A 25,737-nucleotide genomic window follows, 5' to 3' on the forward strand; every position below is an offset into this window, starting at 1 on the left:
TTGCTGACTGGTGGAATCTAGGGATGGTTGGAGAAAATTTAGGCATGAGAGTACAAGTGGACTTAAGTCCTTCCTAAGATGTAGGGATGTTGGAGAGAATATAGAAGAAGGTTATGAAATATGTGTACATACACAATATTTCATTAAGTTTGGAGGTTGAAGATAAATGATGAATTAGTATTTAAGAAATATTAATTTCTTTAGCCACCTAATGGATGAGTTGGAAAAGGGAAGATGAAGTGGAGATGGAAGGTGAGTTGGAAAAGAGATTAAATAATTTAAGAAATAATTTAATATTTGAGACTATAGGATAGGAGAATAATCATTAAACATTAGATATTCAAATGATTGAAGGTAATAATTAAATATTTAGATATTCAATTAATTAGAGGAATAGAATAGATGAATTAATTAATAAAATATTTCAATTAAATTAATTAATAGAAAGACACGAAATGAATTAAATAAATTAATCTTTTCAAATTAACTATTTAATAGAAGAATAATTATTAAATAAATATAAAATATGTATTTAATTGCTCATAGCCATTTTTATGTGTATACATTTTTCCCCTCTTTGAAATGATGTCGAGACAACAAGTCTCGATAGCGTGCCTGATGGAGATAAAAATCCTGATTGTGTGCCCCCTCGATAGATTGATCGTGAAATTGTTGAAAAATTTAGTTTGAACGATTGATCTAATGATAATTGAAAAGTTCCATCAATTAAATTCATTTGTAAAAAACAAATCAAATTGCCCCATTGAAAAGCATTAATTACCCTTTCAATTAGTAATTATAAAATTAACCAACGTTAATTTTAATTTCATTTTCATCCTTGTCAGCTTGTGAAGAATGTTAAGATATAGCCCTCGTGAATCTAACTGATGGTAAATCGGTTATTATCTGGAGAGTGATATATTAACAGAGCATACAATTCGGAAATTAAACATAAACAAACTAATTGTTATGAACGGTTGCCTCCGTAGGGGCATGTCCATACGTGACAACTGCCACATATGGACATGTCCCTACGTATGCAACCTTTCCTCTTGTATTTAAACTAGATTCAATGATGGAGACGATCAATAACTCATGGCAATCAGTCTTCTAGAATCACTATCATTATTCTTCAATCCATATTTCACAACATGGTATCAAAGTCAGCATATCAAGAGAATAAATTAGACAGCCATATTACCCATAAGCATTTATCGAAAGTAAATAACAAATCGATGTAGAGGCTATATACGCAGAGGATATATCTGACTAAGAAAATATTCAAAATGTCAAGTAATATGAGAGTGGAAGATAGACTCGAAGGAGCCTCCAACTTCATTTCCTGGAAGATACGAATCATTGTCATTCTTAAAGAACTAGAATTAGAGTCTTACATAGAAGAAAATCTAGACATGCCAAATGATGAACTACAGAAATCTACCTGGAAAAGGCGTAATAATAAAGCAAAGAAAATAATTATTGACTCAGTCAAAGATCATATTCTTCCATCTATAGCCAAACTACCTAAAGCATGTGAAGTATTTAAAACCATTAAAAATACATATGAAGTTAACAATGCGAGTAGAATGTTAACCTTGAAACAACAACTTTTAAACATAAAGATGAATAAAGATGATACAATATCTACATACTTTTCAAGGATATCTGAAGTAAAAGACCAATTACAAACTATTGGAAATGAGGTAGATGATCAAGAAATCTCTCTCATAGCCCTAAGAGGATTACCAATTTCATGGGAATCCTACATTCAATGTATTAACAGAACACCCCCCTTACCCAAATTTGAACAACTTAAGAATGAGTGCATTCAAGAGGAATCTTGACTAATCTCAAGAGGATTATGGCCAAATAAAGAAGGAGAAATCCAAGCACTTAATACAAATACCTTCAACAAAAAGAAAAAGTTCTCCAAATGGAAGTGAGGAAATAAAAACCATCAGAAAAGAGATATGTCTAAAATTCAATGTTACAAATGCGACAAATATGGGCACACTCACAAGAATTGTCCAGAAAGGAAGAAAACACAAGCTACTCTAGTCAAAGTCAAAGGAGAAAACTCACTTTTCTTCTTAGCCCTATCAAGCAAAATAAATACAAATAAAAACACTTCGATTGTAGATAGTGGAGCATCAAGGCATATAATTGGATTCAGAAATCAGTTTGAAACACTTAACGGGCACTCAAGTGAAGAGGTTACTATTGGAGATAACTCCACATATCCTGTGAAAGGAATTGGGACTTGTACTATCAAACTAAAAAATGGAGTATCTCTACAATTAAAGGATGTTCTGTTTGTACCTAGAATAAAAAGAAATCTAGTCTCAATCTCAGGCCTAGCTGATCAAGGATATCAAGTTACCTTCAGTGAAGATAAAGTTCTACTCTGGCCTAAAAATACAAATATCAAAAATGCCATAATAGTAGGTTCAAGAGATGGTAGCCTATACAAATTATGCAATGATCAAAAGGAAGCACTAAATCTTGAAGTTTCAAATAATAATGAATTATGGCACAAAAGATTAGGACACCTAAGATATAGTGCTCTATCCAACATAAAGAAGATTACTTCAGGACTGCCCCAACTAAAATCTGAACACACAGGCATTTGCAAAGGATGTGCCTTGGAAAGAATGTGAAAGTTTCTTTTCCTTCAAATGAGCACAAATCAAAAGTTATTTTAGAACTAATTCACTCAGACCTATGCAGTCCCATGTCATCACCATCCCTAATTGGATCCTTATACTACATAATCTTTGTTGACGACTACTCTCGAAAAACATGGATATATTTTCTAAAGTGCAAAGACTCAAATGAAGTACTATCTAAGTTCAAAGAATTCAAGGCACTAGTACAAAACCAGTCAGGGAAGAAAATTAAGGTGTTAAGATCCGACAATGGGAGAGAATATACATCTGACAACTTCAAAGACTTCTGTAATTCTGTTGGGATTAAGAGGGAGTATACTATACCATATAATCCACAACAAAATGGAGTAGCAGAAAGAAAGAATAGAACCATAATTGAAGCAACAAAAGCCATGATGCATGACCAAAACTTACACACTTTATTCTGGGTAGAAGCTTCAAATACAGCAGTCTACATTCAAAATAGATGTCCACACTCATTTCTAGAAAACATAACTCCTAAATAAGCTTTTACAAGGAACAAACCAGACTTAATCATTTAAGGATATTTGTCTGTCCCGTATATATCCATGTTCCTAAAGAAAAGAGGACAAAACTAGAACCATCTGGAAAAAGAGGTATCTTCATTTGCTATAGTGAAAATACTAAAGGATATCGCATTTACATTCCAGGGAAAAAATCTGTTGAGATAAGTAGAGATGTAAAGTTTGAAGAAAACACTATACTCAAAGAACCTGAGGATGATAACATTACTAAAGAAGAAGAAGATCACATAGCTGAGATTGAGAGGGAGAATATCATAGAAAATTCTGAACCTTCAGACACTGAGAGGGAGGACATCATAAGAGCTTCTGAACCTCTTGTTGATGAAAATATTGAAACACTCAATAACAAGAAAAGACCTCTATGGGCAAGGAAAATGATTGAAGAGAATAATGTAGAACCAAATGAAATTTCCAAAGAAAATAAGAGAACAAGAACTCTAAAATGTTATGCTGCACTTCTAACCGAACTCACAAATTCTAAACCAACAAATGTCAGAGAAGCCTTATCAAAACAGGCTTGGAAAGATGCTATGGTTGAAGAATATCAATCTATACTAAAGAATGGTGTTTGGGATATAGTGCCTAGACCAAAAGACAAATCAGTTGTCTCATCCAAGTGGTTATTCAAGATCAAATATGCATCTGATGGTAGCATTGAAAAACATAAAGCTCACTTTGTGGCCAGGGGATTCTCTCAGAAAGCAGGAATTGATTATGAAGAGACATTTGCCCCAGTTGCCTGATATACATCAGTAAGAACAATCATTGCAATTTCAGCATCCAAAGGATGGAAAATTCACCAAATGGATGTAAAGACCGCCTTCCTAAATGGTTCAATTGAAGAAGAAGTATATATAGAACAACTAGAAGGATTCACCATATGTGATAAAAATTGCTATGTTTGTAAACTAAAGAAAGCTCTCTATGGGTTAAAACAAGCACCTAGGGCTTGGTATGCAAGGATAGACAACTATCTCTCCAAACTAGGGTACTCCAAGAACCTAGCAGATCCCAACATCTACGTCAAGGTTTCAAATGGCAATATAATTATATTGGTCCTTTACATGGATGATCTTTTGATAACAGGAGAGGATAATCTCATTGAGAAATGTAAGCAAGATCTAGCAGTAGAATTCGATATGAAGGATCTAGGGCTTCTACATTATTTTCTGGGATTAGAAGTATGGCAGAAGAAAAACTACATCTTCCTAAATCAAGGAAAGTACACCATAGATATTATAACTAGATTTGGGATGATGGAGTGTAAGCCATTAGCTACACCAATGGAAACTAATTTGCACAAGCTAAAAATTGAGGCAGAAGATTCAGAACCTACAGATCCCACACTCTACAGACAAATCGTCGATTCACTCATGTATTTGGTAAATACTCATCCTAATATCTGCTATGCTACAAATGTATTAAGTCACTTCATGTGTGAACCTAAGAAGATACATCTAATGGCTGCTAAACACATTCTAAGATATTTACGAGGCACAATCGGACTTGGCTTAAAGTATGAAAATGTTAAGATTCAACTTGAAGGATATTCTGATTCTAATTGGGCCGAAAGTACCACTGACCGTAAAAGTACTATAGGGTGTTGCTTCAGTCTTGGTTCTGCTATGATATCCTGGTTCAGCAGAAAACAGTTAGCAGTTGCACAAATCTCCACCGAAGTAGAATATATGGCAGCCTCCATGGGAGCTCGTGAAGCGGTATGGCTAAGAAAGTTATTATTTGGATTATTTGGAAAAACTCTGAATTCAACAATAATTCACTGTGATAATCAAAGTTGTATCAAGCTCTCAGTAAATCCAGTTTTTCACAATCGATCCAAACATATTGAGATCCCTTATCACTACATAAGAGATATGGTAGATCGAAACACCATAAAACTAGTGTACATCAGTACTGAAGAACAAAATGCTGATATCTTCACCAAGCCACTTGCAAGATTGAAGATAGAATACTTCAGAAGTAAACTTGGTATGACTAGATTATAATTGAGATTATTAGGATGAAATTCCTACCATGTGTAATTTGTTCATGAATAAATAAATAAAATGTATATTGCAATATTCTAACTATGTTCAAGAAGATGACGATCTTCTTATGTTTAAGGTTACTATTTCAAGGTGACGATCTTGACAATAGTTGACCCAAGTGTCAAGATTGACTACATTAAGTTGTTGTCTCGGACTGTGTCGGATATCTTGATCCTAAAGTATGTGATCATCTCATGATTGACTTCTTAAGTGATTGTCCCGGGCTGAGCCGGATATCATGATATTGAGTTTATTGTCATGACAAGACTATATTAAATGTTGTCCCGAATTGTGTCGGAAGTCATGACAGAATATGCTCCCAAGAAAATTACTTAGATCCACTCCTGCTAAGAGGGAGTGTTAAGATATAGCCCTCGTGAATCTAACTAATGGTATATTGGTTATTATCTAGAGAGTGATATATTAACAGAGCATACAGTTCAGAAATTAAACATAAACAAACTAATTGTTATGAACGGTTGCCTCCGTAGGGGCATGTCCATACGTGGAAACTACCACATATGGACATGTCCCTACGTAGGCAACCTTTCCTCTTGTATTTAAATTGGATTCAATGATGGAGATGATCAATAACTCACAGCAATCAGTCTTCCAAAATTGTTGTCATTATTCTTCGATCCATATTTCACAACAAAGAAAATTGTCTTGGTGAGGTGGCGAAATGGTGATTCCTTTGGAGAACCATCGATTTGAGCACGTTCGATGATATCAACGACCTCCTGAGTATGGGTTTCCAATATGTATCTTATCTCGAGCTTTGTTTTCAACTTGTCATACAATTTTTCATGTTTTTTGGCACATTTTTGGAATTTTTGAATTCTTTGCGATTTTTGGTATTTGGTTAGTGCTTTTGCATTTAGGTTTAGAGCATTTGCCAATGTTAGCACATGTGCTCATTTTGGTAGTCCATGTGTTAGAAATGTTAGCACATTTTCTTAGGTTAACGCCTCTGCATTGTGTGTTTGTGCTTTTGCAACTAAAGTTAGCACATTTGGTTTGTTTCATGCATATGTTCATAGGGTTATCGCTTTTGTTAAAATAGTTAGTGCATATGCTCTGGTTAGTGTCTGTGTTAGCGCTTTTGTTAAAAAGGTTAGCGCATATGCTCTAGGTGAATGTTTTTGATAGATTTCATAGCCAAAAATCACTTTGTTGATTAGATTTAGGCATGTATGTTGTGCAACTATGATGAATAGGTACTTGATTGATTGATTGATTTTGTTTGATAGATCGATTTGAATTGTTTTGATAGATTAGCTCTAAGAAATGGATTTAGTTTCTAATGAAAGAGCATAGTAGAGTTTTGATTGAACTCAATGATTGATAGAAAACCATGTTTGATAGGTTTAAAATGATTTGATAACCTGACTTGCTTCATTTTGAAAAGATTGATATGATAGATTAGCGGTCTCTTTGATTTGATAGATAGATGAGTGATGACTAATCAAATTATCTTGGTAAACAGGAGAAACTTGATGTTCTCCAGTGTCAGGAGAAATTCTCGATGATGCGGCACTTAGTGCCAAAGCTTACATAGGAAGAGGTGAGACATATAGATGCCTGTGGATTATGCCATCTACTATACATGCTTGATATTACCCATAATAGGGGATTGTTGATAGTATTATCCAAGAGATGGCATAGTGAGCATAACACTTTCCACCTGCCCACGAGTGAGATTAGTGTTACCCTTGAGGATTTGTATAGGATTCTTCATATCCCAGTGATTGGCAAGCTAGTTCAGTATGATTTTTAGGATCATGTAGGGACAGAGGCTTCCAGAGCCGTATTTGGTGATGAGAACATCTCAAGAGGAGAGATCTGATGGGAGGATATGATTATGTATTATGAGACTCTCTTTGTGATTCTTGCAGGTTTGATTGGGGGATTTATTTGTCCAGATAGGAGATCTCAAGGTTTTTCTGTTGGTTGGGGTGAGATTATTCAGAGCATGATGTAGCATCAGACTCAATATGCGTGGGGTGTTTGTATGCTTTCTCATTTATATCATGATCTTCATCAAGTTGTTTATGATGAGAGTGCTAGTCTGTCAACAAGATGTACACTTTTGCAATCTGGTGCTGGGAGCACATTGCTATTACTCGTCCTATTTATCATAGAGTTTATGGAGAGAGGTAGCCATATGTTTATCTATATGCAGGTATCCTTACTCAGCATAAGCTAGGTAAGATGGAGTTGTAGCGTCGTAAAATTGTGACACTTGCAATTTCGACTGCATTTGGGTCTTCACGATGGCGGTGCAACGTTGAACCTGAATGGAGACCCCGAAACCTGTTTACGACATCAAAAACTGCATCTTTCTACACCTTGGCCTGATCCTCCTTGCACCCTGCTGTCCCGGGAGGTGGGACCATGGCGCCCAGCACCCTGGTCCCTGGCCCTATTTTGGGCCCGGTCTCTTGTTGGGCATCAGGTCTTCAAGTTTGCAATTTGGAAAATAATGCTCCTAGGTCGGCCTAAGGTCGAAAAAATCAGTCTCCTAACCCTAATTGACAAGTATATAAACTACATTTCCCCTCCCAAAAAAAAGGAGGAAAAATATATGTGTGCAAGAGGCGGAAGCGATAGGCAAATATTCAAACATTCAAGCATTCAAGCATTCCTTCAAGCAATTGAGCATTCTAGGTCTCCATTCAAGGCTAGGTGTTGCATTCAAGACAAGGATTCAACCATTGAAGAGGAGATCACCTACAACATACAACATCATTACACCTTCGCATGTAAGAATACAAACATTCTTACAACAAGGTATCAGTACTTGATTACATTACAAACATTTACATTTACAACATTCTCATTTCTTGGTTAATTCCAAAATTGGGGTTTGACCTGAAGGCAAACCCCTAATCCCTAACCCCCCAGTCATCCGCTCTTTTCTGTGTGTAGGTTGTAGGTACGTGGCTGTAATTGAAGATCTAGAATCCTTGTGCAGAGACGAACAAATCCCCCTTTGTTTCATGGATTTTTCGGAGGACCGTGTGCACTCCAGGCGCCATCGTCCTGTCAACTTTCGCTCAAACTTGCAAGACAGCATCGTCTCAACATTTTACTGCTAATTTCAGGTTCGTAGCTTCATCCCGTGTCTCTATCTCTGTCTACAAGCGAATATTTCCTACTTTTACATACACTCCTAGTTCAATCCTTCTATCTACATTCTTTACAAAAGAGGTTATCCTTGTTGTCTCAACCCTTGAAACTCATTTAGAATTCAATCTTGCATTGTGTGGGATTGGATCTTGTGAGTTTCAACCCCTCTTTTGAATGTAAATTCTCTCCTAAATGAAAACCGTCAATCCTAGTGACCTCCTTTCTCTCTCCTTGGAGTGGGGGAACACCTAGGGTTTGATTTTCCGCTTTACATTTTGGTGAACCTGACGTGAACATCCTAATTATGATTATTCATGGTTTGATCTGAAAAATTTTGCTTCCTTAATTACATTTCCATGTTTTATCTTTTGCAAATTTTAGAGGTTAATTGCATAAAAAGCCTAAATTTTCTTTTTAGTAATTGAGCTTGTGAAATGTTTAATTGTTAATGCTTGTTTCAGATCTACCCTTCTATTGAAAATTGTCAATTAATATTTGTGCTTTAATTCTGAAAATTAAGTGGTTAAGTGTCAAAACCCTAATTTTTTTAAAAACCCTCTTGATTCAACCTTTGACCAATGATTTCACTAATCAAAACACCTCCAAATTGGCTGTAACTTTGGATTCTGCAACAAAATCATAATATCTTTCATCCCTGAAAATTTTGAAAAAAGTTGCGAGGACCATTTGCACCTCGAGCGCCATTGTCCCCGACATTTTTTCCGAAATTTCGGGAGCTAGATCTTACTATATTTTTTTGCTAGAATCCAAAATCTTGGCTGATTTCATCAATTCTAACATTTTCAAAATTAAAGTCAAAGTTGGTCTAGTGATTGCTTGGATTAAGGCTTCTAATCATTCAAAAATTGTTGAAATTGAAATTTTGTCAAAATTGTATTTCTTACTGTCCTAAATCTGAAAAGTGTGTTGGCATTCATTCAAAGTTTCAGTGCTTTATTCAAATTTTTTGCAATTTGTGACTTTTGAAATTGAGTGTTTGATTGCAACAACTTTTATTTCCACTTTCAAAATTGAATTTTGCATGAAATTGAGTCAACTTTTAAATTTCAAAGCTTGCATTACTTTTAGTATTCCTTCTAAAATCATAAAATTCAAAATTTCAGTTTCCCTCTCTTTTTCAAAATTCAATTTTTGCATTTTTCAACAACCTTGGTAGGATTCAATTTTGAGATTGCAACTTTAATTTGGCCTATCTACAGATCGTAAAATCACTGAATTTTTTCAAATTAGCTTTAAAATCATCATAACCTTCATCCCTGAAAATTTCAAAAAAAGTTGCAAGGACCGTGTGCACTCTGTTTGCCACGATCCCCGACATTTTTTTTGAAATTTCGAGAGATTGTCATGATTGCATTTAACAGCTTAAATCTAGGAGATTGGCTGATTTTATTGAAATTTGCTACCTCTAAATTTGAAAATAAATTCAAAATCCAAGGTTTCAATTTTCAAGATAACAATTAAAATTAAGAGCTACCCCCCTTGGCCCTAATTTTTCAATTGTGCCTACCTTTCTTGGAAGTTGTGTTTCCCTCTTCTTTCACAAAGTTCAAATTGAATAATCATTATCTCATTGTTCAATTTTGCCAACTGTATTTTCAAAATTCAAAATCTTCTCTCTCTCTCTCTCTCTCTCTCTCTCTCTCTCTAGTGCATGAGTTTTACAACAATAAGCCCTACTTACACTATTCCAGTTAGACGAAGCCTTATAATTAAGTCTTTCCAAGGTTTAATTACCAAGGAGATGGAACCTAATTTGAATGGCCTTTTTAACGAGGACATGGGTAATTCCTCTAATCCTCTTAATGATGAAGAAGCTCTCCATGAGGTTTCTGTAGAACAACTTTCCAAATTGGATAACCAATTTGATGATTTTCAGCAATGGATGTCTTGAGAATACCCCGATAGTCAAGCTCTTTCATTAATTGAGGGTCTAAAATGTATGGTTCAAAGTGATAAGAATGGAATAGATATTTTGCGTAGTATTGCACACATCATGGATTCGAATGTGATGCCTATGAAGAGTTGTGCCGAAACTTTAGGTTATACACAACCTCCTACTCAAGTCAATCATTCTATCCCTTTGACAACTTCTATTGCTAGTATACCTACTTTTACATCAAACATAATGACTACTTCAATACAAAACATTCCACCTATGATCACCAGTCATGGGGGCAATCCTTCCTCTTCAATCAACCCTCTTCCTTCATTCAATCCGACTTCTTCATTCATTCCTTCAATGAGTGTCCCTATTACATCTCCACAAATGAACATGACGCAAGGGGGCAATTCATTCAACCATTCCATTCCTCCTTGTAGTGTTCCTTTTTTCCAATCATCTCCTATGACTAACTATCATAGTGTCCCACCACCTTACTCTCAATCAATACCTTCTTTCAATAACATAATACCTCCATCACAATATAACATGTCTAATATGAACTCTTTGACTGAAGCGACCATTAACAATCTTGCACAAACTGTCTCTTCTTTACAGCAACAAATTGCCTCTATGAATCAATCTAAGTTTAGTGTGCCCACATTTGATGTTGCGAGCCCACTTTCTCTAGACATTGTTGGAGCTATCCCCCCTAAGCATGTTGAAATCCCGCAATTGGAGCTTTATAATGGTAAAGGTGATCCTCTAACACATGTTAAGACCTTTCAAACAATATGTACCGATTTTGCTCATGACCAAAGGTTGCTTGCAAAACTATTTACTAGAACATTAAGAGATAAGGCTCTACAATGGTATTGCTCGTTGCCTTCCTATTCTATTACTTCTTTCCAACAACTTGCAAATGTTTTTATTCAACAATTTCAAAACAATATAAGTCCTAAAGTTACTTTGATTGATTTAATGCATTGTAAACAAGGTGTTAAAGAAAAAGTGACTGATTTCATTGGTAGATATAAGCATTTGTGTGCTCAAATTTCTTTTCCAGTACCTGACAATGATATTCAAAGAATCTTTATTTCTAATTTACAAAAAGATATTAGAGAAAAACTTCTATTTTCTGAGTTTACTTCTTTCCAACAGTTGTGTGCAACTCTTCACAATTATCAACTAGCTGTGAGTCAAATGGAACAAGCAAATCCTATGGCTCCGAGTGATAAGGGTGATAGTAGTCAACAACCATTTGGGAAGTTTAAACCAAACAGAGGGTTTGTTAAGTTCAATGAAAACATCATCAACAACAATGTGAATGCAGCATTAGGTGTGCCTCCTATTTCTAAATTTTTCAAGAAAGAAAGAGAGTTTACTCCTTTGAATGAATCATTGCATAGTATTATGAATAAGTTATTGGAACGAAATGTGCTTATCTCCCTCCTATAAAGCAAATAGATCCTACAAAGATTAATTCACCCTATTTTGATAACAAATCTTTTTGTCAATTTCATCATCAACCTAGGCATGATACTGAAAAATGTTTTGCTTTAAAGGGTAAAATTCAAGATTTGATTGATAATAATACTATCTCTGTTTCAGGTGTGAATGATAAAGGCAACACATCTGTAGCTCTTCCTAACCAAAATCTTAAGATTTTTACTGATCCATTACCTTCTCATACCTCTAATGTGATTGAGACTAATGATTCCTCTTTCTCACCTGATGGTCTTCTATCTATGACTCCGAATGTGATTAACTTTGTAGAGCAGCAGATAATCCCTAAAGAACCTTCCATCACATTTGATTCTAGTGAAACTATCAAGGCACCTAATGGTCCTTTCTATATAGTTGCAAAATTCAAGAGTACACCTTGCCGTGGAGTGCATATTGATCCTTCTTGCATGGTTAATGTTATTACTGAAGAATTTCTTTTTACTTTGCAATTGAATCAAGTGATCTATGACAAAAACAAATGTGGTTGTGAAATTATTTGATGCATTCTTCTCCTGCAATTGGTTCTATTACATTACCTATTGAGGTCCATAACAAATCCCTTGATGTGAGCTTTGCTATTATTCCATCATCTGAACAATTTCGTGTGAAGCTAGGCTATCCTTGGCTATCTTCCATGAAAGCTATTGCTTCTCCTATTCACAAGTGTTTGAAATTTCCCCATAATGGTGAAGTTGTTACTGTCAATCATAGTCTCTTTAAACCAGCTGAAAGAACTTCTAGAGTTCCTATTGATTATTTTTGGTCTAAACAATTCCAATCTCTTCCACCGCAAAGTGATCATCTTTTCAAGTCTTATCAAAAGTGGAAAAAAGATATGATCCTATCTCTAAGTGAACCTCGAACACCCAAGCTTGATATTCCTATCGTTCTTGAGAAGGAAGTTCTTCCTTTGAAAGATAAAACTAATGTCTTTCCTCAAGAAGATTCCCAACCCATTCCTATGGATGTGACTATGTCTATGTCTAATAAACCTTCTAAAAGTAGACCTATACCTCCTCATCATGATGGACTTGGTCTCCTTCCTAAACCAAATTTCCCTCCTTTATATGGAGCAGTTCCTCCTCCTTCCTCTTATAGAGAGAAGAGACCTTCCTCTTCTCCTATTATCCAACCTAAGAGAGCACAACCTAAAAATCCAAGTGATAAGGATGAGAACATTCCTCCTCCTCAATCTTCTCAACTTCCTACTAAGACTAGATGAAATCGTTCTACGCGTGAATGCCGATGAAAGCGTCGTCTTAGAGCTCGTGCAGCTGCTTTTCAAACTTTGCAATCCCCAAAAACACCTTCAACTAGTATTATTCCATTTTCTCCTCAGTCGAAAATTGAGCCAAAATCTCCTAAGCATAAGATGCATGATGGTTTTGATCCTGTGCGAGTTAAAGATCCTATTTTTATAAATCTTGATGATGATATAGATGAAAATGTTATTCATGATGAAAATGTTACTTCTCTTGCTTCTGATAGTGAATATGAATATGTTGATATTGATAACCATTTATCTAATGAATTTTCTAAAGCACTTATCTTAGCTCCTAGACAAGAACAACGTGGCTTGGAACATGAACATAGCCCTTGTTTGGATCTTGTGATAGCTCCATCTGCTATGTTGGATGTTCCTCCTCTAGCGTGTTTCCTGCCATCCCGAAATATTGATCAGCAAGATCAGGGGGTGGATGACGTGCTAGACTAGTTCATTAGCATAGCAAACTCTCTTCTCCTCTCTTGATATCTTGTGTTACTTCTTCTATGTGTTATTCTCATTCTTCTATTTGTTGTCCTTAGTATTATCTACTTGAGGACGATGCAAAGCATTGAGATCTCTTTTGGTCTCTCTCATGTTGACTCAAAAGACACATGTGTTCCCTTCTTCTAGGTGACCTTCCTTGATTGGGGAATGAAGAAGAATTATGCATACATACATATGATATACATGAATTATCATACAGCATACTAACCCCAAGGAAAATGAAGTCACCTCATGATTTGTGTTTTGTGTCGATTATCCTTGGGTTTATCTCACACTTGGGGGCTAAATATTTGTGATAACATGCTCCTTTCCCTTCTCATTTCTTATGTGTATCACTACCTTAAAGAAATCACCCCCGATGAGGCATGTGCGATCGCTTTAACGTAGGGGGCATACACTCCATCCATATCTCTTCAAGATTCTTAAAAATTTCTTGGCGAACTTAGCTTTGCCTTGAAAATTTTTGGTTTTTTTCTTGCATGACTCATAGTGAGGGAACCATACTACTGTCAATCATGGTTCTCCCTCATGATCTTCCCTTTTACTTTGTCAATCAAATTCGTAAGATCCTTAGTCCACTAGGGGCTTGGTGTATCTTGCCTCCTTGACGTGGTGAAAGTCTTTCAGTGTTGTTTCCTTGTACTTTACCGGAAGTATGGGCATACGCTTATACTCCCGCTAAAGTGGGGGCTAAATGTAGCGTCGTAAAATTGTGACACTTGCAATTTTGACTACATTTGGGTCTTCACGACGGTGGTGCAACGTTGAACCTGAATGGAAACCCCGAAACCTGTTTACGACATCAAAAACTGCATCTTTATGCACCTTGGCCTGATCCTCCTTGCACCCTACTATCCCGGGAGGTGGGACCATGGCGCCCAGCACCCTGGTCCTTCAGGACAATGGGGCCTAGCACCCTGGTCCCTCAGGACCATGGCGCCCAGCGCCCTGGTCCCCGGCCCTATTTTGGGCCTGGTCTCTTGTTGGGCATCGGGTCTTCAAGTTTGCAATTTGGAAAATAATGCTCCTAGGTCGGCCTAAGGTCGGAAAAATTAGTCTCCAAACCCTAATTGACAAGTATATAAACTACATTTCCCCTCCCAAAAAAAAAGAGGAAAAACATATGTGTGCAAGAGGTGGAAGCGATAGGCAAATATTCAAACATTCAAGCATTCAAGTATTCCTTCAAGCAATTGAGCATTCTGGGTCTCCATCCAAGGCTAGGTGTTGCATTCAAGACAAGGATTCAACCATTGAAGAGGAGATCACCTACAACACACAACATAAAACATACAACATCATTACACCTTCGCATGTAAGAATACAAACATTCTTACAACAAGGTATCAGTACTTGATTACATTACAAACATTTACATTTACAGCATTCTCATTTCTTGGTTAATTCCAAAACTGAGGTTTGACCTGAAGGCAAACCCCTAATCCCTAACCCCCCAATGGTCCTCTCTTTTCTGTGTGTAGGTTGCAGGTACGCGGCTATAATTGAAGGTTTGGAATCCTTGTGCAGAGACGAACAGACCTCCCTTTGTTTCGTGGATTTTTCGGAGGACCGTGTGCACTCCAGGCGCCATCATCCCGTCAACTTTCGCTCAAACTTGCAGGACAGCATTGTCTCGACATTTTACTATTAATTTCAGGTCTGTAGCTTCATCCTATGTCTCTATCTCCGTCTACAAGCGAATCTTTCCTACTTTTACATACACTCCTAGTTCAATCCTTCTATCTACATTCTTTACAAAAGAGGGTATCCTTGCTGTCTCAACCCTTGAAACTCATTTAGAATTCAATCTTGCATTGTGTGGGATTGGATCTTGTGAGTTTCAACCCCTCTTTTGAATGTAAAATCTCTCCTAAGTGAAAACCGTCAATCCTAGTGACCTCCTTTCTCTCTCCTTGGAGTGGGGGAACACCTAGGGTTCGATTTTCTGCTTTACAGGAGTATTGGCATTGGATTCTTGATTCCTTGGATAGTGTTACTTGGAGACCATATGTTGATTGTGAGCCGTGGATGGATGATGCACGGACATTGCCATTTATTATGTAGAGTAGATATCTTATTGGTCGGACTCCATACATTATTGAGAAACAGTTTATGAGTCGCATTCTTAGACAGTTCGGTATCATTCAACCTATGCCTACCGGTGTCATGATATATGCTCGGCGGTACAAAGATAGACGAGATTGGGGACCTTCTTTTTCATTTGAGATTGTTTGCACAGAGTTTCTTGCTACTCTTAGGGTGGCTTATGATATGAGATTGCATTGCACATTCTTGATCCTAGGGTTACTACAGATTATGCTTAGTATATATTGGCACATCCATCTCCTCATATTACTGATCCAGCAAATCCTCCTCCCAGCTCAGGAGATGAGGATGACAATTCAGATGATCAAGTTTTTAGGAGACGGAGATGGAGATGAGAGCTTAGATATTCTCAAGAGGCCGGGGGAGGTGGAGATGAGGGTGGGGATGGAGGTGGTGGCGGTAGGAGACCCAGATGGAGAGGAGGTTGATTGAGAGTCCATGGAAGACCATTTGGACCAGTTGGCAAATTTGGGAGACCACTTCCAATGGGTGGGAGAGATCTTGGATGAATTGGGAGGGATACTGGCAGGGCAGGGATGAGATCACTGAGAGGGTTTCCATTGACAGGAGGAGGCAGGATGACTGGACTGGATGGGGGTTGTGGGAGAGGCATTGATTTTGGTCAGATTCAGCCAGACCTTAGGGTTATTGCAGCTCATGGTGGAGAGGATGAGGATCTAGAGGATCATGTACCACTTATTAGACGATGGGTTCTGAGAGCTACTCGGACAAAGATTCCAGCAGGTGGATAGGGAGGTGGAGATGAGGGGATTGGTGTTCATGTGCCACAATACGATTTACCAGAGCAGGATGTACTAGAGTATGATGTGCCAAAGCAGGATACCATGGATAGTCTCAGAGCATAAATAGATCAGCTTAGAGCACAGATACAGACACTCATGACAGAGAGAGACACAACTATTAGGAGATAGTAAGATACTCAGGGCCTTCTTGATCATATTCAGCAGGTTGGATCAGGCACTCTCTCAGTTGATACTATTAGAGCACTAGTTCAGGCCAGGAAGGAGACTTCTCATTGGCGATAACTATATGAGGATTTATTCATAGAGAGCCAAAGAGCAGGTAGTTATCATACCACCATGTTGATGGATACTAGCAGTGGTGGAGTCATGGGGCCTCTTCAGAGGAGTGGTGATCATGGGAGACATGGATCTTGAGGATCTTCTCATCCACAGCCATAAAGACGGACAGAGTCAGGTGGTAGTGGTACAAGACAATCATGACTTGACTTTGAGGCACTTGTATTTTTTTATCTGATATCATTGTATACTTGGACTTTTATTGTTTTATGATGATCTATATGCAGACATGGACTCTATATGATGATGATCTTTATTATGCAAGTTATTCTATATGATGATGTTCTATATACATGTTATTCTATGTGATGATGTTCTATATGAATTGATGATTATTTTCTTTCTTTTCCTTATGATTGTGATCTATAAGATGTAATGATAAATGTTTCTGATTTTTTATTTTGATAACCTTGGATGCAATTGAAAATGATTACTGACTTTAAATGATGTGTAACTGAAATGATCTAAATGCAGTGATCTATATGCAAATGAATGATTATGCAATATGTTTTTGATGCACATGGACGCAAATGAAAATGATGTGAAAATGCAAATGTTTTATTTTATATGCAAATAACGATGAATGAATCTAAGTGCAAAAAATGCAACTAAATGAGCTTAAAATGGAACTAAAATGAGAATGATCTTAATGCAAATAATAATGATGATTACTATATGACTAATGAAATGCACTTAATTGAATGCAAACTAAATACAATTTTTGAAATGATTCTAAAAATGAATGCACCTATAATGATCAAATGCAAATTGTTTTTTTGTTGGTCCATGTATACTCAATCTTTATTCGTGACCATTGACCTGTGAATGAAATGAAATGAAATGAAATGAAATGAAATGAAATGAAATGAAATGAAATGCTTATAATGCAACTGAAATTGAATGTTTATAATGCAGATGAATAATGAGCTAATCTAAAATGATCTAACTAAAAATAATACTGCCAATCTTCATATGTTATCTTGTAACAGCGCTTGATGTCATCATTGAGCTTTAAAATGTTGTAAGAAAATACAAGCAACTTGACATAATGATCCAAGATGGCCTGAGTATTTCTTACATGGATTTTGATATAGAAAGTTAATACAAGCAACTTAATATAATGAATCAAGCTGACCTGAGTATTGCTTGTAGAACAGACAAGAATTATCTCCTTTCACACATAACTTGGAACGTCCTCCTTGATCTTTTTTTGATCATATCCTGAGACAAGTACATACCTTAATAAGAGATAAACCACAGAAAGCAATCAAAGAAAAATAATCATGCCACATCATAGCTTCTCTAGTCATGGACATCCTTGAGTCGCATAGAGTACATGATTAGCAATAAAATCAAGATATAAACATTGAATCTTGTATGTCTTTCTCATGTTCTTATGGTCATTAATTGATATAATCATCTTGATGAATGATCTTTGATAATACTTTATTACTTGCTAGTTGAATATTTGGTTTCTGAGTTTCATGATTCATTTGTCATGAAATGCATTGATCTTCATTGCTTTGTTGCTCGTTATTTGTTTCAAAACCCTAGGTGTTTTTGGTTTTTTTAAGTTTTTTGAATGTTTTGGATTTTCAAAGATTCAAAAGATCATCTTAGCAAAAGGAATTAGGATTTTTCCCCCAACGGAAACAAAAATTTATTATGGATATATAAATTGATCAAGATCCAAACCGTGGCGGGATATAAATATAGATTGATTGATTCTAATAAAATCTAAGATAGTGACTATGACAAGTGTGTCAAAGATTGATAACTGTTGGTAAGCTGCATATTTTCTGCTAAATGGTTCAGAGCAATTATGTGAAAGATGGAATGGATAAGCTAAGATAGATGGAAGCAATAGATGTGATAGGATAGAGTAATAGGTGCGCAAATCGATCTCATAGATGGAGGAACTCACTTTTTAGATAGCGCCTATTTACCAAGTTTTCACCATCTAAATTTATTGCATTTTTCTCTCTCTTTTTCTTTTTTTTCTTTTTTCTTTTAACTGTTTTATGTTTTTTTAGGGATTTCTACTTTTCTGATTTTTACTGATTTCTTCAGGACTTCATATGCTTTTTATTTATTTTTTCCAGGACTTTATATCTCAAGCATAGAATTTCTTAAGATGAATAGATTTGATAGGTTCATCAAACCAATCACCTTCAGGGGTAGATAACTTGTATGCTTCTGATCCATATGCTGCTACTATGAGAAAAGGTCCTAGCCAATTTGGTTCAAATTTTCCCTTCTTTTCTCGATCTTGTTGATTTCTTGGATTCTCCCTTAGAACTATATCTCCAATCTGAAAAATGTGCGGCTTGACTTTGTGGTTATAACTTCTTGACATTCTTTGTTGATATACTTTCAAATGATCTATTGCATTTTGGTGATGTTCATGAATCAGTTCAAGTTCTTGGAGTCGAGAGACTCGTTGCTCTTCTTCTGGTATAAAACCTTTCAAGGATACTCATAGAGAGGGTATCTCTACTTCCATAGGTAATATGGCTTCTGATCCATAGACCAAACAATATGGAGTTGCCCCCGTTGGAGTGCAGATATTGTTTCGGTATGCCCAAAGAGCAGCATTGAGTTGAATGTGCCAGTCTTTTCCAGCTTCATTGACTGTTTTCTTTATAAAAATTAAGATAGTTTTGTTTAATTCCTCAGCTTGACCATTTCCCTGTGGTTAATATGGAGTAGAAAACCTATGTTGGATATGAAATTGTTCACATAGCTCCTTCACATCTTGATTCTTAAATGGTCTTGCATTATCAGTGATAATGGTTCTAGGAACTCCATAGCCATAGATTATATAATTCAAAATGAATGATGATATTTGTTTTCCTATCATTGTTGTTAGAGGCACTGATTCAATCCATTTAGTGAAATATTTAGTAGCAGTCAGAATGAACTTATGTCCATTAGAAGATGAGGGATTTATCTTTCCTACCAAATCAAGGCCCCATTGAGAAAATGGCCAATATCCTGTCATAGGATATAATTCTTGTGTTGGTGCATGAATGAGATTCCCATGGATCTGACATTGTTTGTATTTGCTAGCATATGTGAATGAATCTCTCTCCATAGTAGGCCAATAGTAACCCATACGAAGAAGTTTCTTAGCCAGTGTTAATCCACTTGAGTGTGTGCCATAAATACCTGCATGAACTTCGTTAAGAACTTTCTCAGATTCTTCTTGTTCAAGACATCTCAATAGAGTACCATCTAGACCTCACCTATATAAGATATCTGCAATAATAGTATAGTGAGAGGTCTGATAGATAAAATTCCTTTTCTGATTGCGGGATAGGTTAAGAGGAAGGATATTCTCTTTTAAGTACTGATAAGTTTGACCGTATAAGGATTGACTGGTTCCTGATATATGGAAAATTCAGTAGATATGCTGGGATTGAATGGTAGGGGTTAAGATATCTTCCACGAGAAATTCATAATGATGTTGATTCTCCTGATTTTGTAAGAGAGATGTTATTGTATCCATTGCATCTGCTGCTTTATTCTCATTTCTTGGAATCTGGGTGAATGATATTTCTTTAAAGTGTTCTTTAAACTCCTCTACTAGCTGTTTGTATGGCATGAGCTTGGCATCCTTAGTTTGCTAATCATAATTTATTTGGTTGACGATAAGCTGTGAATCACCATAGACATGTAATTCTTTGACATTCCATTCAATGGTCATTTTAAGCCCAATAGTCAATGCTTCATATTCTCTAGTTCTGTTGGTGCATGGAAACTGCAGTCTACATGATTTCAGAATTGTGTGTCTCTGAAGTGTGATGAAAAAGATTCATGCACCTAATCCATATTGTGTGTAAGAACCATCAAAGTACAATTCCCAAAATTTGTACTTACTGTCAGAATATTTGCATCAGGAAATTGAATGTGCAAAGGAATGTCATGTTGTAAAGGTGCTTCAGCCAATTGATCAGCAATGACCTGTCCTTTAATAGCATTTTAGACAACATACTCTATATCAAATTCACTCAATATCATAACCCATTTGAATTGTCTTCCTGTCAAGGTTGACTTGCTCAACAAATACTTTAGTGGATCTATCTTTGATATTAATTTCATCGGAATGAGTCAACATATAATGTCGCGGCTTCTGAGTTGCAAACACAATTGCTAGACATGTCTTCTCTATTGAGGAATAATTCAGTCCATAGCCAACAAGTGTTCTACTGATGTAATACACTGCTCTTTCTTTTCCTTCTTCATCATGTTGAGCTAGGAGAGCTCCTAATGATACATTTGTCGCTAAGATATAGAGCAACAATGGTTTCCCTTTGGTTGGTGATACCAATACTGGAGGATTCATAAGATATTCTTTGATTTGCAAAAAAGATTCTTCACATTTCTGATCCCATTTGAATGGAATATTCTTATGTAGAAGATGGGTGAATGGACAACATCTATCTGCTAATTGAGAGACAAATCTCCTTATTGATTGCAATCTTCCTTGTAAAGATCTCAATTGACTTATGTTCCTAGGTGACTCCATTTCCATGATGGCTCTAACCTTTTCAAGATCTACTTCAATTCTGTGAGATGATATAATGTACCCAAGGAGTTTTCCAGAGGTTACTCCAAATGCACATTTCTTTGGCTTTAATTTCAACTGATATCTTTCCAGCCTGTCAAAAATATTGCTTAATATATTCAAATGTTCTTGTCTTGTATGAGATATTGCAAGTATATCATCTACATAATCTTCCATAAATGTATGCATCATATCATGGAAAATTGTCGTCATAGCCCTTTGATAAGTCGCTCCTGCATTCTTAAGTCCAAATGGCATAACATTCTAGCAATAAGTTCCCCATGCATAGGTAAATGTTGTCTTTTCTTGATCTTCAGGTTCAATTCTTATTTGATTATATTCCAAAATGCCATCCATTAATGAAAACTTCTCATGTCTTGTTGATAAGTGTTGGCATATGTTGAATCGGTATGATGATATGATTATAATGTATGTTGTCATTTATTTCAATAAGTGTGGGTGAATCGGTATGAAGATTGGAAGAAATTTTTATTGATGTTCAAGTTGGAGAACTAGTATGAAGAGATGAAGTGGACCGATGTCAGGGTTTCACTAAGTATGACTACCGGTTTGTAGTCTCAACTCTAGGGTTTCCAGTTTGGCAATCTAGCTTATGCGATGCAACCGGTGACATTTTGTGACGAGTTAGCTAAAATATAAGGATGAGATCGAGATGCCACGTCTTTTTTGTTCATGTGAAGGATTTCCTTGAGGATCTTACATGTGAAGATCTATTGCATTAAATGTTTACCTTGGGAATGAACATTCTTCTTAGCAGTATGTGAAGAGAGCATGATGGGTTATTGATTTCCATATGCAGTGGAGAATGGACGATGCAGAATGACTTGTGACATGTTTGAGATTGTTTCATTCTATGCAAAATGTTTTTGAACGGTCAAGATTGGACTGCTTGTAATTGTAAACCTAAAATGTTTAGGGTTTAGGGTTTATGATATTGACCTAATTGTTGTCTATAAGGTCGATGATGTTTGTTATTGTTTGTGTTGGCAAATGTTGTGTTTGTATCCGAGTGATGAGATACTTGCTAGACCAGTAAGTGAAAAATTGTAGAGTGTGATTGCAGAGTAGAGGAACTGAAAAGGATATGCCTTAGCATGTAGTGTTGTTATCAAATTAGAGCTTTACCTGTTGTCTTCTAACCATCTCAATAGTTGGAAAATCCCTTCACCAGGTAGCTTTAACAGGTTTATTGCAAATCCTCTAACCAGGTGACTCAAGATCATTGAGTTCTTCAAATCCTCTAGCATGGTAACCTTTAACAGGGTATATAGCCATCCCTTAACTGCATGATCTTTAATAGGATTGGTTCCTAACAGACCTTATTGTAAAGTCTTTAACCGAACTAGGCTCCTAATAGAGCGAGCTTCAAAATAGTTCAAAAACAAGCTTGTGGGTATTCATCCGCACCGTGGTTTTTCCCATTTGGGTTTCCACATGAAAAATCTGTGTGTCATGAGTTGTGCATTTTTCATGTGATGATTTAGCAGTCTTTGTTTAGGTGAATATGCATGCAAAGTTAATAGTTATGGTATTACTGATACAACACGTGCATGAGTATATTGGTGAATTAGTTATCAAGTGTTGAATGTTATTTGAAGTATTTAGTTTTACTGGTTTAGTTGTCTGAAGTCTTATTGTGTTTAACCGATATTGCCATGGTTAAGTTCGATGATCAAGACAACCGGTTAGCATTGTTTTAACTTGATAATTTACGGAGGATTTTTTTGTATGTACTGATTCACACCCCCCCCTCTCAGTATTGTTTATGTTATTTGTTTTTCATCATTATTCATCAATAAGTCCATAATTATATCAATGTTTGGTAGCGGGAAATCATCTTTGGGACATACTTTATTCAAATCTCTTAAATCTATATAGACTCTTATGCTCTTATCTGTCTTTGACACTGGTATAATACTTGAAACCCATTCTAGATAAGCAACAGGTCTTATGAAACCCACATCTAGTAGTTTCTTCAGCTCAGTTTTTACAAGAAGAGCAATGTGTGGATGCATCTTTATTAGCTTTTGCTTAACTGGTTTTGCTTTTAAATCCACATTAAGATGATGCATGATAAGATCTGAATTAAGTCCTGGGATGTCTGCATAGGACCAAGCAAAATTTATTTGTCTTTGTTTAAAGAATTCCTTTGATAATGAGGCAGCATAATGAAGTATCTTAGTATCCTTTGATGTACCAATGTTTACTGCTTCTGTTGGTTCTAATAGGATAGCAGATCTCTCCTAAAAATATGCAGGAAGAATGTCAAACTTTCCATCTTCTGGTGCGTCAAAGAGGTTTTCACAATCAGATACGTCCTTTATTTTCCCTTTTGATTGATCTAGTGTTGCCGTGAAATGGTTTTCAATAGTAGGTCTCTTTCCTTGTTTTATTTTAATTTTGCGACTGGAAAGTTTGGCATTCTCTTGACTACAAGAAACGTTACTTGATTCTGCAATGGAAGATATCTTAGGTGTTATGGGTTTGATAGCATTAAGATACATGGCTAAGTCATGATCATTGGAAAAGACATTTAATTTAGGGTTTTCTAAATTATCCCAATCAATTAGTTCCGGATGAAGAAGGGGTAAGTCATAATCATTGTCATCGTTATGTGCTTCAAAGTTCATGACATAATGATCATAATTTGGCATACAGTAGGTAATGTCATAGATCGAATGATTTTGAGAATTGTCTCTCCCAAGTGTCTTCCAATTAGTTCTAACAAAATCAGTATTAGTATTTTGTAGTTCACACTCAAATGGTTCTTCAGCTGACATTTGTCCCTTAAACTAATGTGTTATATCAACACACACGTCTTTAATACTATAAATTCCTTCTTGATTATTTTCCATGACTTCATTTGCATTTTGAAGTTGACATACTTGTGTACATGATAAAGAGGATTCTTTTGCTAGATTTTGTCTTCTTTCAAACTCAACTTCTTCTGGACTAATAGTTAATTCTACTTGACTATTTCTTAATTCTTCTATAGTTATGCCACATCTTGATACATCTTGTTCCTTATTTGATAAAAATCTAGTATTTCCAGATGCTTGATCTATCTTTGTTTGTACTTCTTGTGGTGTTACTTCTTTGTCTTTGTCATTCCCTTTCCTTTGTTATTTTGTATATGCCTCTTTTCTCTGGATTCTAAGTTCTTCTTGTTTTCTTTCTAACTCCATCTTTTATTTTGTAATAAACAAGTCTTCCTCTATAATAGCTGCTTGTTCTTCATTTTTTTCTTTACTTGATGTATTAGATAAGACATCTGGACCCCATTCATACTCGTTTGAATTTGTCTCTAAACCATGGTCTAGGACTACCCCACTATACCATACAGGAATGTTGCACGGTGCAAAAAGCTCCCTGGTTTCTGCCATCTCTATTTTTACTGCTTCTCGAATATCTTGCTCAGATTCTACATTTGCTCGTATTTCTTGAACTTGTTGACAAGATTCTTCTTTTCCTTTGATGGTAATCTCTTCTTCTTTCTTTTTTATGTTCTTGTTTCTTTTGTTTATTGGTTACTATTTTTATTGCTTGATGTAACTTTTCTTTCCAATTTGCTTCTTTAGAGACTAATTTCTTTCTCCACTTTGATTGTTGATAATTATGGTGCATTTGATTTGACTTTAGATATCCAAGCCCTGACTTATCTTCTTTAGATTGTGGGTGGGGACAAATTGGTTCTGAAATACCTTGATGTCATTTACCAATTGGTCATTTTCCTTTATATCCCATTTTTTCATGATTTTATAACCTTTGCCATATTGTTTTATGGGAATATTGACTTCTACAGTTGTTGCTATAGTTTCATTTTCATCTTTGTACAACCAACCAAGAATGTCCTTGTCTTTGGTTTCTTCTTCAAGGGTTCCAACTCTAACAAATGCTCCATTAAACATATCTTTTGATTTCTCTGAGGTCTTTGATTGGATATTTGTAGGCTTTCCATATGACTTAGGAGAAATTGGAAAATTATGCAAAGAATATTTTCCCATTCCTTCATCATTTAATTTGAGCTTTTTCTCAAAGTTTTCCCATAACTTTTCTTGAATTTCTTTGGTAGGATATACTGATTCTCTGTTATGTGGAACTCTTGTATCTTGTGTTGGCTTCAAGTTATTGCAATATTGACTAGAGTCTGCAATTATAGTGATCTCTTGTCCTTCATGAGGAAATTTTACACATTGATGATACATAGAAGGAACTGCTTGCATATTGTGAATCCATGGTCTTTCCAGAAGAATGTTGTAAGAGAGGTTCAAATTTAAAACCTGCCACAATGTATTCCTTTCCATAGGTCCTATTTTGGTAACACCACAGTTCCTTTAGAAGAATGTTTTTCTTTTGAGCCATGACATTTTCTGAATAT

This window comes from Cryptomeria japonica, chromosome 5 (assembly GCF_030272615.1).
Source record: "Cryptomeria japonica chromosome 5, Sugi_1.0, whole genome shotgun sequence".
NCBI classification, from domain to species: domain Eukaryota; kingdom Viridiplantae; phylum Streptophyta; class Pinopsida; order Cupressales; family Cupressaceae; genus Cryptomeria; species Cryptomeria japonica.